Here is a 14,076-nt window from a genome sequence, read left to right on the forward strand (position 1 = left end):
GCCTTCCTTAATCTGTGTGAACCCGAAAGTTTTCCAAGGTTCATACTCCTCTGGTAATTCACCAGGTAGGTCTTCGCACTCAAATTACTTTTAATAGAGCAGTGAATGAAAGGTTATGCATTGCAGAAGTGGGAGTCGACCTTGAACTTTGTCTTCATGCCCATGGACACGATGTAGATCTTATCATTAAAAGCTTCTCTTAAATTAATTATTCCCTCGGTATAAGTTCATCTTATATCTGGGATCTGGCCTTTTGCAATCGTGGTTCCGACCATGTTCTCCTTTAAACACCATTTCTCGTGCAAGTTTAAGCACTTGACTTCTGCAGAGCAAAACCCAATCCAACCTCTACTTTGATCTGTCGTCGAGTATTACCCCCTGGTATCTCGAGATTATCACGAGCAACATAACTTCTTATGAGTTCTTCATCAACTAATATTCTTGCCGATTCCATTTTTCCAACGGGTTGTGAGTTGTTAGAACCCCTCAAGGACACCGACAACTGAATCGAGTCCGCACTATGGTTCAACAACTTTAGTTGTCGTGAGCATTACTCCACCTCTTAAGAATTCTTGGTACAGTGATACTTCTCGCCATCACCATTCTTTCTTGGTCCCCGTGTTGTTTCTAAACGAAATACCGACAAATGGTCTGTCATGTGTAAATTCTAAACTTCTAGCAACCCTATTGCTTTGAAGTTATTAGTCTATAGTTTCATTCTACGTCGATGGCTTAATGAATCATCATTCGAACATTGATCGTACTACCTAGCCCATATTTCGGGTGCACATTTCAACCAATGTTTATCTGTGTATGTTTTCCTCGAGCATACATCATTAAGTCATTCGATCTAGTTAATGTTATCTCCTTGTTCACATAGTTGTGGAAATCCATCTTTTGGAAATCTCAATGGATTGTCGCTGAGTCAATCAGCCACCTCCTCACCTCTCCTTGATTTAATGATGAACCCTTGTTCGGAACTCGCTTCCATAGTTCATCTCCCGAGAATCTTCGATGTCGTTTCGACAATTTGTGTTGCACCTTTCTTCTCAGGCATCCTGAGTCTGAGTTATCCTGACACCAATCAGATCTGCATCTCGGTCAGATATGATGGTTGGAACATATTTCCAAGAGTTATAACATTGGTCTCTACATAACCCGGTAAGGTGGTGTCTTTGCTTAGCACCCCTAGCCAGAGGACCTTTTGTTATAATTTCCTTTTTAGCAAGGTTAACCATTCTTCCATGAGGAAATTGAAAGACTTATTCTATGTGTTGTTCCTGATGAATCATTTTTGTATCCAACTCCGACCTTTGCTTGAAGACCATGTCAATGCTATCTCGAAGCATGTCTGTGGTACTCCGATTTTCAACAAGAACACTTATGCCAATGCTAATTGTTTCTTGCTCAATTATCCAAACACCGTTGTAAGGGAAATGTCATGAAAATTTCTCTCCCCCTACCTAGAGGGTTTTCTACATTATATCCTATCACTCATGCCCCGCTTGTCCTTAGGAAGGATATACCCTTGAAATATGTGTTTAAACACATTTTCCTTTCCATTGTTCTGTTTACTCTGATAATCATATTTTCCTTTCCATTGTGTTGTTTAACCTTTCTTGTAATCTGACTTAGCTGAGCAGAGATAATTCCCTGCTTAGTTGAGCACCTCGTTGTACCACTCTCTCAGTAGACCATGTTACTTTTGTTGATGACATTTCGGTAGCCACCGATGGATGAGAACTTTGCCTATTGGTCCGCCTCGTTTCAACGAGCAGGAAAATGGTTCTCTTCGTCCCTCGCCCTTGGTACCAACGTGTTGCCGACATAACTGACAGGGTACTCTCTGACATGCCTTGCTATCATGACCGTGCAAGATGTCACTGCTCCTATAAAAAAACCACATGGTGGGCCCATAACCCACAGTTCCACAGGATCGAAACCTGACTCTTCTATACAACCCTGTTTCTAATGGTTATTCCTCACACTTGGCTTCGTATTTAATTCGCGCGCCACCTTCCTAGTTCTCTATTCTGGTATCAGACGCAATGCTTACTCTCGCTGCTCTGAACCCCTTTCTCACTCTGGTTCAGACTTCGAGCAACTATCTATCCGCTTGCAACCTCTTATTGTACCTTCGTACCTTACTCTCGATGTATTTTATATGTTCAACTCAAGAGATACTCTTATGATCATTCATGGGTTAACCCCAGATTGTTTCCCTCATAATCATTTTGCCGTAGCCGAGCTGCCCCTTACCGATTCGTAAGTACGTTGGGGTTCCCAAAGAAAAGGACGACTTCACCATGCTGACCTGAAGCAGAGAAATGCAGACGTCAATGTAATGGATCGACCTCTTCGAGAAGAGCAACCAAGGCCGAGAAGATCCGTTAGAATTTCGTGACTAGACCTTCCCCCCCTTCTCTACCTCTTAAATCTCGGGACGGGATTTCTTGTAGTGGAGGAGAATTGTGATGCCCGGATAATTAAGCTACAGTAAACCTCTATTAATGGTGCCACGTCATCACATTACCGTTGCCAATCCTCACTTGATCCAAATCACTGTTCGTATTCAAATTCAACGTTAAAGTCAAAAATTCAAATTTGTCAAACATGCATAGTAAAATGTCCAAAGTGTGGAAAATTCCATAACTAATTATGGTTGTGAACCAACATCTTTGCAAAGTGGTTTAATGCCTTTAACTACTTAAAACAGGGGCTAAAAATATTTATTACATGCTTTTAAATAGCAAACAAATATAAACCTATTTTATTAAAGTGTGAAACTTCTTGTGGCAGAGGGGTAATTTAAAACACTAATTTAAGTGTTGGTCTCATATTTTTATAAAACTAAAATCTACTAGTAATAAAATAAAACAGAAAAGAAAAATAAATAAAAGAAACTGGAAAAGAATAAAAATAAAAAGAGGAGAAACCCCCTGCCCTCGTGGGCCTCGTGGCCCAACTGGCCTTTGCCGGCCAGGCCGGCCCACTCCCGCACGCCCGTTGGCCTATTTGGCCAACCCCCCGAAACCCTAACCCCTCTTCCCATGATCCCCATTCCCCCCCCCCCATCGCGTGATCCAGATCGGGCGAGTGCCCCGATCCCATCGCCCCCATCGGCCTCGTCCCGACCGCGCCGCCTCTCCTCGGCGACCGCGCCGCCCACTCCTCGACGCCGGCGCCCGTCCTCGGCGCCGCCTCACCTCGCTGCCGTCGCCTCGCCCCGTCACCGACCCCGAGGCCGCCGGATCGAGCCGCGCCCCACCGCCTGGACACCGTCGCCCCAAGTCGCCGCCACACGACGCCGGCGCCCTCTACACCGCCGCACATCGCTCGCTACCGCGTCTCCCCGAGCCCACTGCCGTCCCCTACGCTCTGCTGTGAGCCCCCGCTGATTCCCCCTCGTCTCTGTCGTCGTAGGTGGCCGCGCGCGCCGTTGGCCTTCGGTCGTGCTCCCATGCATCCCGCGACGCAGCTGCCGTCGCCGCCTCCTGGTGCTTCTGCCGCCTCCCCGCACCGTCCATCGTGATCCCGCCCCTGGCCTTGTCTCCGGCCGCCGCGCCCACCTGCTGCTCTGCCTAGCACCGCGCCCGTCCGTCCGCTGTTTGGCCGCATCGGCGGTCGTCTTCGTCGGCCCCGCCCGCGGCCTCTGCCCGCCGACCAGCACCGGCCGCTCCTGCTGTGGCCACGGCCATGCCCCTGGGCGTGCGCCCATGCGGGCTGCGCTCGCACCCCAGGAGGCTTCGCCCGAACCCGCGTGCTCGTGCCCCCGCCGCGGCCCCGGCTGGCCTAGGGCAGCACCCAGTCGGGCCGGCACCCAGCGCCCGCTGCCCGCTAGCGCCCAGTGCCCGCTTGCGGCCTGTGCCTATGACACTGGGCCCCACGCCCCTGAGAACGTTTAAAAAAAAGAATTAAAAATATAAATAAATAATAATAATAATTAATTAATTAACTTAATTAATTTGGATTAATTAAACTAAACAACTAATTAAATTAATTAAACATTAGTTACCTAATTAACCTAATTAGCTAATTAAGTAGTCAATGACAGTGGGGCCCACCCCTAATTAATCCTGATTAGGTTAATTAATATGTTTAATTAAAATGTGTCACTGACCAGTGGGACCCACTGGTCAGGTTGACCAGTCAACCCCTGTTGACTGCTGACGTCAGCATGACATCATGCTGATGTCATAAATCCAGTTTCGAATTAAATTTAATAATTAATTAAATTCCAGAAATTAATATATTCTTTGAAAATCATATCTTTTAATCTGTATCTCGGATGAAAATACTTTCTACATGAAAGTTGCTCAGAACGACGAGACGAATCCGGATACGCAGCCCGTTCGTTCACCACACATCCCTAGCATAGCAAACACGCAACTTTCCCCCTCCGATTCATCTGTTCGAAAACGCGAAACGCCGGGGATACTTTCCCGGATGTTTCCCCCCTTCGTCGGTATCACTACTACCACATTAGGGCACACCTAGCACCGCGTATTGCCATGTTACGCTTTGTGATGCTTTGATTGCTTTGTTATTTATTGTGTTCCCCCTCCGTTACTTCTTTTCGGTAGACCCCGAGACTGCCGGCGACCCCAGTTCAACTACGGAGTTGACGACCCTTCCTTGCCAAAGGAACCAGGCAAGCCCCCTCCTTGATCACCAGATATCGCCTATTCTTCTCTATACTGCTTGCATTAGAGTAGTGTAGCATGTTACTGCTTTCCGTTAATCCTATCCTGATGCATAGCCTGTCATTGTTGCTACAGTTGTTACCCTTACCTGCTATCCTACTGCTTAGTATAGGATACTAGTGTTCCATCAGTGGCCCTACACTCTTGTCCGTCTGCCATGCTATACTACTGGGCCGTGATCACTTCGGGAGGTGATCACGGGTATATACTATATACTTTATATACATGACACATGTGGTGACTAAAGTCGGGTCGGCTCGAGGAGTACCCGCAAGTGATTCTGATGAGGGGGCTGAAAGGACAGGTGGCTCCATCCCGGTAGAGATGGGCCTGGGTTCCTGACGCCCCCGACTGTTACTTTGTGGCGGAGTGACAGGGCAGGTTGAGACCACCTAGGAGAGAGGTGCGCTTGGCCCTGGTCGGTGTTCGTGGATACTTAACACGCTTAACGAGATCTTGGTATTTGATCTGAGTCTGGCCATTTGGTCTATACGCACTAACCAGCTACGCGGGAACAGTTATGGGCACTTGACGTCGTGGTATCAGCGGAAGCTCTTTTTGACGTCAGCGACTGAGTGGTGCGCGCCGCATTGGACCGTAAGCTCGCGCTTGTATTAAGGGGGCTAGGTCTGCTTCCGGCCGCGTACGCAGCGTGCAGGTGTGCAATGGGCGATGGGCCCAGACCCCTGCGCGCATAGGGTTTAGACCGGCGTGCTGACCTCTCTGTTGAGCCTAGGTGGGGCTGCGACGTGTTGATCTTCCGCGGCCGGGCATGACTCAGAAAAGTGTGTCCGACCAAATGGGATCGAGCGTGTTGGGTTATGTGGTGCACCCCTGCAGGGAAGTTTATCTATTCGAATAACCGTGTCCCTCGGTAAAAGGACGACCCGGAGTTGTACCTTGACCTTATGACAACTAGAACCGGATACTTAATAAAATACACCCTTCCAAGTGCCAGATACAACCCGGTGATCGCTCTCTAACAGGGCGACGAGGAGGGGATCGCCGGGTAGGATTATGCTATACGATGCTACTTGGTGAACTTACCATCTACTCCCTTCTACATGCTGCAAGATGGAGGTGGCCAGAAGCGTAGTCTTCGACAGGATTAGCTATCCCCCCTCTTATTCTGGCATTCTGCAGTTCAGTCCACTGATATGGCCCTTTACACATATACCCATGCATATGTAGTGTAGCTCCTTGCTTGCGAGTACTTAGGATGAGTACTCACGGTTGCTTTTCTCCCTCTTTTCCCCTTTCTATACCTGCTTGTCGCAACCAGATGCTGGAGTCCAGGAGCTAGAGATCCCGAGGATGATTCTACATGGGGTTCGGCTTCGAGGAGTAGTTAGGAGGTCCCAGGCAGGAGGCCTTGCCTTTTCGATCGTTACTACTTTTGTGCTAGCCTTCTTAAGGCAAACTTGTTTAACTTATGTCTGTACTCAGATATTGTTGCTTCCGCTGACTCGTCTATGATCGAGCACTTGTATTCGAGCCCTCGAGGCCCCTGGCTTGTATTATGATGCTTGTATGTCTTATTTATGTTGTAGAGTTGTGTTGTGATATCTTCCCATGAGTCCCTGATCTTGATCGTACACATTTGCGTGCATGATTAGTGTACGGTCAAATCGGGGGCGTCACATTAGGCATAGCTGAAAACATGGGATTGTTTGAGATTTATTTATCATTGTAGTATTGTGAAGAATAAATTCAAATGATTGCTTTGATATTTCACTTCAACATCTTACTCGTTCCTTTTATGTTGTAACATAGTCTTGAAATGGATACATTTGAGTGATTTGTTATGGTCTTATGGATGCCTCAGAGCCGGCACAAATATCCAAAACTTGGGAAAGTATTGGTGGAGCGTTGGTGGCCTAAGACAAATAGTTTTCACGTACCTGGAGGAGAAATGGCTATTATGTCACAAGATGTCAGTTGTTTGTGGGGTTGCCAATCCATGGTAAAGCACTTGTTGGCAAAGCATTTGTCACATTACCACGAGTAGAAGATGGAGCATGTGCCTTGTCGAAATCAGGCCACGTGTATTACAGTTTGAAAAGGCACTAACAGATGTTTGATGCAATAATGAATGTATTGCACTTTCATACCTTTGTGATTGCCTTCCAATTATTGGTATGTTGCTTGCACCGCTGACTTAGCTCAACATGTCTTGTTTTGGCATGAAATTAACATATAACTCTATCACTTGCCACATTGTCCAGGACTTGGTCTTCTCAAAAATCATGTTCCATCATCTTTCATCATATAATGAAATTCATTGAAAATAATGTGATCCGGGAGATCCAATATCATAGCGAGCTTGGATGTTCGGGTTGTTTTGAGCACTGACCTTAACATGTCTAAATCATCGACATGTCTCACTGTTGATGTCTTCAAAATTGGTTTTCTCGAATGCTGGAAGTGTTAATTTCGGAGGAACATTATAGTCCACACCCATGGATCCATGTTGCACTTCACCATCCATGTAAACCATAACGATTAACATGTCCTTATACTCACCTGCAAACATGAGCATGCAGGAAGTGGATATCCCAATTTTAAATTGATCTACTATAGACTAACGGCTGGAAATTTGGCTTCTCATAGACTAGCCAATTAAGAACCGTAACCCAGGAATAAAAATGCAATCATTTACAAAGTATCCACTCGTAAATCATTCAATTAATTGTATAGAAGATTCAAACAAAGGAGATGCAATAGGATCGTAGAACAACTAACATGAACCAACCACAAAATCGATTGGAGGATCCTAATGGAGAGCGGCCAGTGAGATGATCCCACTCCTCGCCGTTGTCGGCTGCTAGAGGTTGCTTACCGTACGGCGGTCAAGGAGCAATGGCTGCATGTTTACTAGGGTTTATAGCTCACCTAAGTTCCATGTGTCACTAGGAAACAACCTTGTTTAGTCCGATATGATGACTGGGCAAACCTTAAAACTGGACGTTGTTTGCAATAGCGTTCAGGCCTGGACGCTGTCTAAAATGGCATCCGGCCGTGGACGCTATTCTCAATGGCGTCCTTACTATTTTTCAAATATTCACCCAGCCTTTACAGTTTCAGAACTATGGGATCAATTTGAAATTGACATATAATTCTATCACTTGCCACATTGTCTGGGACTTGATCTTCTCAAAAATCATGTTCCATCATGTTTCCTCATATAATGAAATTAAGTGAAAATAATGTGATCCGGGAGATCCAATACCATAGCGAGCTTGGACATTCGGGTTGTTTTGAGCACTGACATTAATATGTCTAAATGATCGACATGTCTCACTCTTGATATCTTCAAAATTGGTTTTCTTGAATGCTGGAAGTGTTAATTTCGGAGGAACACTATACTCTACACCCATGGATCCATGTTGCACTTCACCATCCATGTAAACCAGAACGATTAGCATGTTCTTATACTCACCTACAAACATGAACGTGTAGGAAGTGAATATTCCAATTTAAATTGATCTACTATAGACTAACGGCGAAAAATTTGGCTTCTCATAGACTAGCCAATTAAGAACCGTAACCAAGGAATAAAAATCCAATCATTTACAAAGTATCCACTTGTAAATCATTGAATTAATTGTATAGAAGATTCAGACAAAGGAGATGCAATAGGGTCGTAGAACAACTAACATGAACCAACCACAAAATCGATTGAAGGATCCTAATGTAGAGCGGCCAGTGAGATGATCCCGCTCCTCGGCGTTGTCGGCTGCTAGAGGTTGCTTACCGTACGACGGTCAAGGAGCAATGGCTGCATGCGTACTAGGGTTTATAGCTCACCTAAGTTCCATGTGTCGCTAGGAAACGACCTTGTTTAGTCTGATATGATGGCTGGGCAAACCTCAAAACTGGACGTTGTTTGCAATAGCGTTCAGGCCTGGACGCTGTCTACAATGGCATCCGCCCATGCACGTTGTTCTCAATGGCGTCCCTCCTATTTTTCAAATTTTCACCCAGCCTTGACAGTTTCAGAACTACATGATCAATTTGAAATTGACATATAATTCTATCACTTGCCACATTGTCCGGGACTTGATCTTCTCAAAAATCATGTTCCATCATGTTTCCTCATATAATGAAATTAATTGAAAATAATGTGATCCGGGAGATCCAATACCATAGCGAGCTTGGACATTCGAGTTGTTTTGAGCACTGACATTAATATGTCTAAATCATCGACATGTCTCACTTTTGATGTCTTCAAAATTGGTTTTCTTGAATGCTGGAAGTGTTAATTTCGGAGGAACACTATACTCCACCCCCATGGATCCATGTTGCACTTCACCATCCATGTAAACCAGAACGATTAGCATGTTCTTATACTCACCTACAAATATGAACTGTAGGAAGTGAATATTCCAATTTTAAATTGATCTACTATAGACTGACGACGGAAAATTTGGCTTCTCATAGACTGGCCAATTAAGAACCGTAACCCAGGAATAAAAATCCAATCATTTACAAAGTATCCACATGTAAATCATTGAATTAATTGTATGGAAGATTCAAACAAAGGAGATGCAACAGGGTCGTAGAACAACTAGCATGAACCAACCAAAATATTGATTGGAGGATCCTAATGGAGAGCGGCCTGTGTGATGATGTTGTTCCTCGGCGTTGTCGGCTGCTAGAGGTTGCTTACCGCACGGCGGTCAAGGAGCAATGGCTGCATGCGTACTAGGGTTTATAGCTCACCTAAGTTCCATGTGTCGCTAGGAAACGACCTTGTTTAGTCCGAGATGATGGCTGGGCAAACCTTAAAACTGGACATTGTTTGCAATAGCGTTCACGCCTGGACGTTGTCTACAATGGCATCCGGCCATGGACGATGTTCTCAATGGCGTCCTTCCTATTTTTCGATTTTCACCCAGCCTTGATAGTTTGAGTATTTGACAAAAAACTACCACATTAGGGGTATCCGTCCCACAGAACTATCACTTTCAAAAAAGTGACTAATAACTACCGAAAATTTCAAATTTTGTGGCAAAAAACTACCAAGTCGTGTTGATCGTCTATTTAGCCGTTTTAACCGCTTAACTGACAGGGATGGCCCACATGGCAGGCCGACGGCGGCCCTAACGGCTAACGGACGCCCGCTCGCGGCCGTTAGTGGCCCGGCTCGGTCGGAACCAGCCAGGGCTAGGTCAAAACGACCGACCGGCCGACCGACCGAGCGAACCATCTCTCTCCCCGAGCTCTCTCCTCTGTATCCCTAGGCGGCGGTGGTAATGGCGGCGGTGGATCCAAACCCCGACGGCGATTTGTTCGGCGGCCAACCTCCTGACGTAGTTGGGGGCCGCGTCAACCTTTCGGAGGTCGATACGTGGCTAGGCAGCTCTAGCAGCTGTAGCTTTGCGGTGCAATAGCCTGAATCTAGAGTTGGCGGCGGCGGCGGCTCGACCACCGACGAGCCATCCCAGGAGTTGGCGGCGTCTCCAGCACCGACGACGACAAGAAGTGCACCTCGTGGCCGGCGCAAGCTTCCTCGTGCGGGAGGCGGCAGGTACAACATATCTTCTTCCTTTTCAGTTTTATTGACAGGATGTATTTTAGGTCAATTTTCCCTAATGTATGATAACAGAGTAATTGCACATTGTTAGAAACTTTAGCAGTGTGCATTCTTTATAATAATTCATTCCATTTTTGTCCAGTATTGATGACCCAAAATGGGGAATTTTGTTCCATTTAGAAGGCAGAGATTCTGTTGTTAGAAACATGTACCAGTCAGACATATCATTTGGGACTCTGATATCTCTTATTAGGAGTGAGGGTTGCTGCTCTGATGATTATATGTACTATGTTAGTGATGCTCATAAAGGGATAGAAGGCTTAGAGAAAATATCTTCTGAAGATGATGTGTAGCAGATGTTGCTCCACTCTCTAAATGAAAAGAGTGTGAACATAAGAGTTGTGAGAGCAAATGAGCTGTGTAATGCAGATGAAAACAGAGATTATTATTTTGTTAACACCCAACAAAGTTGCACTAAGTTGATGGATACAAGCATGGACAGAAAGGAAGAGCTTAAGAAAAGTATTCTTCAGAGAGAAGCTGACCTCAATCATTTTGAAGGTGACGCTGATGTATCCGAATTTCTGTCTGATTCAGATGGCAACAGTGTGGAACTGCAAGCAGTTTCTTCATCTGATGATGAAGATAGACCAATGGCACAGAAACTAAAGCCAGTGAGAAATCCTGGTCCAACAATTAGATCACACAATGAGGCTGAGAAAATGGAAAAACCAGATTGGTTGCCTGAAGCTGATGAAAAATGTTTTCCTGGTGATTATGGCATTAGTGATGAAGAAGATGAGCCTGAAGGATCCTATAAACTACCAAGTGGTAGGAAGAGAAGGAATATGAAGTTGAAGGAAAGGGTATGGTTCAATCCCAAACTACCAAACCCAGAAGAACAGTTTTGTAAGGGATTGTGCTTCACCAGTGTTTATGAGTACAGAGATGCACTTAGGGATTTTCACATTAGGACATTGAGGAACTTTCAATACCATAGAAATGCCCCAGATAGGATTATTGTTTGGTGCTCAGAGAGAGCACAAGGATGTGATTTTTATATCACTGCCTCTAAAATAGCTCATGAGAAAACTTTCTGCATCAAGAAGTGTCATATTGTGCACACTTGTGGAGCATGTGCAGAGTCCACAAAGGTTACTACAAAGTGGTTGTCCAGATCAGTACAGGAAGCATTGAGAGAAGACATTAGATCTCCTGTGGATGGATTAATTAAAAAGACAAAGACCAAGTTTTCAGTGGATGTGTCAAGGAGTGTGGCATATAGGGCAAGGAGGATGGCTGTTGATGTGGTGCAAGGTGATCACAAGCAGTAGTATTTGAGGTTAAGAGATTATCTTCAAGTTGTTCTTGATACAAACCCTGGGAGCAGGTGTATAGTGACAACATTTGAAGATCCAGAAAACCCAGCACCTACTCCTAGATTCAAGTATCTTTTCTATTGTTTAGCAGCTTCAAAGGAAGGTTTCCTTAATGGTTGCAGACCATTTATAGGTAATTTTTGAAGATTTAACTGTTATTAATTAGGTAGTTCTATGCTGTAGCTAATTTGTCACTTAATCCAGGTCTTGATGGATGCTTCATCAAGTTAACCACTGGACAACAAATACTTGCAGCCACAGGAAGGGATGGCAACAACAACATCTACCCCATAGCTTTTGGTGTGGTTGACAAGGAAGATGGAGAGAGTTGGACTTGGTTTTTAACTCAGTTGAGATGTTGCATTGGTAGTGGCAACAAGTTTGGAACATACACCATCATATCTGACAGGCAAAAGGTTAGTGTCTTATGCACAAATATGTTTGATCAATGTGGTTTTAGTACCTACTGGAATTATTTAAGTTTGATCATGTGCATTACTAATTGGTTAATGCACAGGGCTTGCTTAAGGCAATAAATGAGGTATTCCCTGATTCACCTCAAAGGTACTGTCTTAGGCACATATATGCAAATTTCCAAGCAGCTGGATTTAGGGGGCAGGAACTAAAGAAATGTGTGGACCAGGCTAGCTACTCTTACACAAAACATGGTCATGAATTAGGGATGGCAGATTTGAAAGCACGGTGTGAGGATGCTTGGAAATGGCTAAAAAGATTGATGCTTCTGCTTGGGCTAGGTTTGCTATGGATCATACATGCAAAACAGATCTAGTGGTGAACAACCTGAGTGAAGTGTTCAACAAGATGATACTGGATGTTAGGGCTAAGCCTATAAGGACAATGTTTGAAGGGATTAGGACCAAGCAGATGATCAAGAGGCAGCAGACCAGAGAGAAGTTACAGATTAGCAGGTGGACAATCACACCCAACTATGCAGAGATTTTAGAAGAGAACAAGAAATATGCCAAGTATTGCCAGGCTGATAGAGCAGGTGAAACAATATGGCAAGTTACCAGCAAAGAAAAACAATATTGGGTTGACATGGAAAAATATACCTGTGATTGCAAAAGATGGAACATGTTAGGAGTACCTTGCAGTCATGCCATATCCGCAATGACAAAGCAAAAATTGCATCCTGAGGACTATGTTAGTGAATTTTTCAAGAAGACATTATATTTTGAGACATACAAAGAAATTATATACCCTGTCCCTGGTCCAGATTGCTGGCCTCAATCAAACACACCAGACATTGAGCCTCCTGTTTTTAAAGAAAAGGCAGGGAAAAAACAAACTGCAAGGAGGAAAGGGCAGTTTGAAGTTCCAGGTCCAAGAGATAGTAGTAGGATGGGGACTATAACATGTAGTAACTGTGGGCTAGAAGGACACAAGTATACAAGTTGCCAGAAGGCTCTGAGGCCTAAGCTTCAGATGAGGAAAAACAAACATCAAGTAATTACATGACTTACAAGTTTCCTTTTTCCATGGTATTTACCTCACTAAATGTGTCCTGGTTTTTGAATGCAGGAAAACAGGGCAGTTTATGCAGATACACCAGCTGCACCAGCTCAAGGCCATGCTACAACTGGAAGAAGAGCCAATCCTACCATATCAGTCCCTGCTGCAACAGCAAGTAGAGAATCACATTCTGCTCCAGGACCTTCTGCATCAGCACCAGCCCCTGTTGGTACATCCAGAAGGGGCAGGCCTGCAGGTAGAGGGAGAAATTCTGGTTTCAGTGCACCAAGATCTGCCACAACTTCTGCACAAGGTTTGGCAGGGACCAAAAGGAAGAGGTATCCAAGCTCCAAATTGAAGGGCTACTTCTATGCAAGTGGTAACTAATGGTAAGTCTGAACTTAGTTTCTGAACTTTTCTGAACTTAGTTTCTGCACTTAGTCTCTGCACTTAGTTTCTGCACTTGTCTGAACTTGTCTGAAACTGAACTTGTCTAAGATGGGCCTGCTGCCCTGTTATGCTTTATTATTTTGGGCTTGGCACTGGGCTCGGTTATTGGATCTCTCTGCCCCCTCCCAAGCCTGCCATTCTGTCTACAAAAGACGCAACGATCCTACAACCTCTTTCCCCTAACCCTAAACCTAGCCGCCGCGGAAGCACGCGGACCCTAGTTCAGCCAGAGATGGATCCAGCATTAGGAGAGCTAGTGGATGACCATGAGGAGGTTGATAGGGTTGCTGCGAGGGCCAATCGCAGAGCGCACGCGCTGGAGCGACGGCGGAGGCTGGCTGCCAGGATTATGGCAGAACGCAACGCCAACGATGTCAAGCAGTTCAATGAGGCGTTCCCAGAAGGAAAGCACATCACGGATGACCTTGTCATCTGGTGGGCAAGAGACAGGGCAAGCTTCCATCGATTCCAAGTAACAAGGACTCGGTGGACTAGGATGTTGGCTGCGTTCGAAGGAAGAGAGGATTAGTTCTCT

This window comes from Triticum aestivum, chromosome 5D, assembly GCF_018294505.1.
Source record: "Triticum aestivum cultivar Chinese Spring chromosome 5D, IWGSC CS RefSeq v2.1, whole genome shotgun sequence".
NCBI lineage: Eukaryota > Viridiplantae > Streptophyta > Magnoliopsida > Poales > Poaceae > Triticum > Triticum aestivum.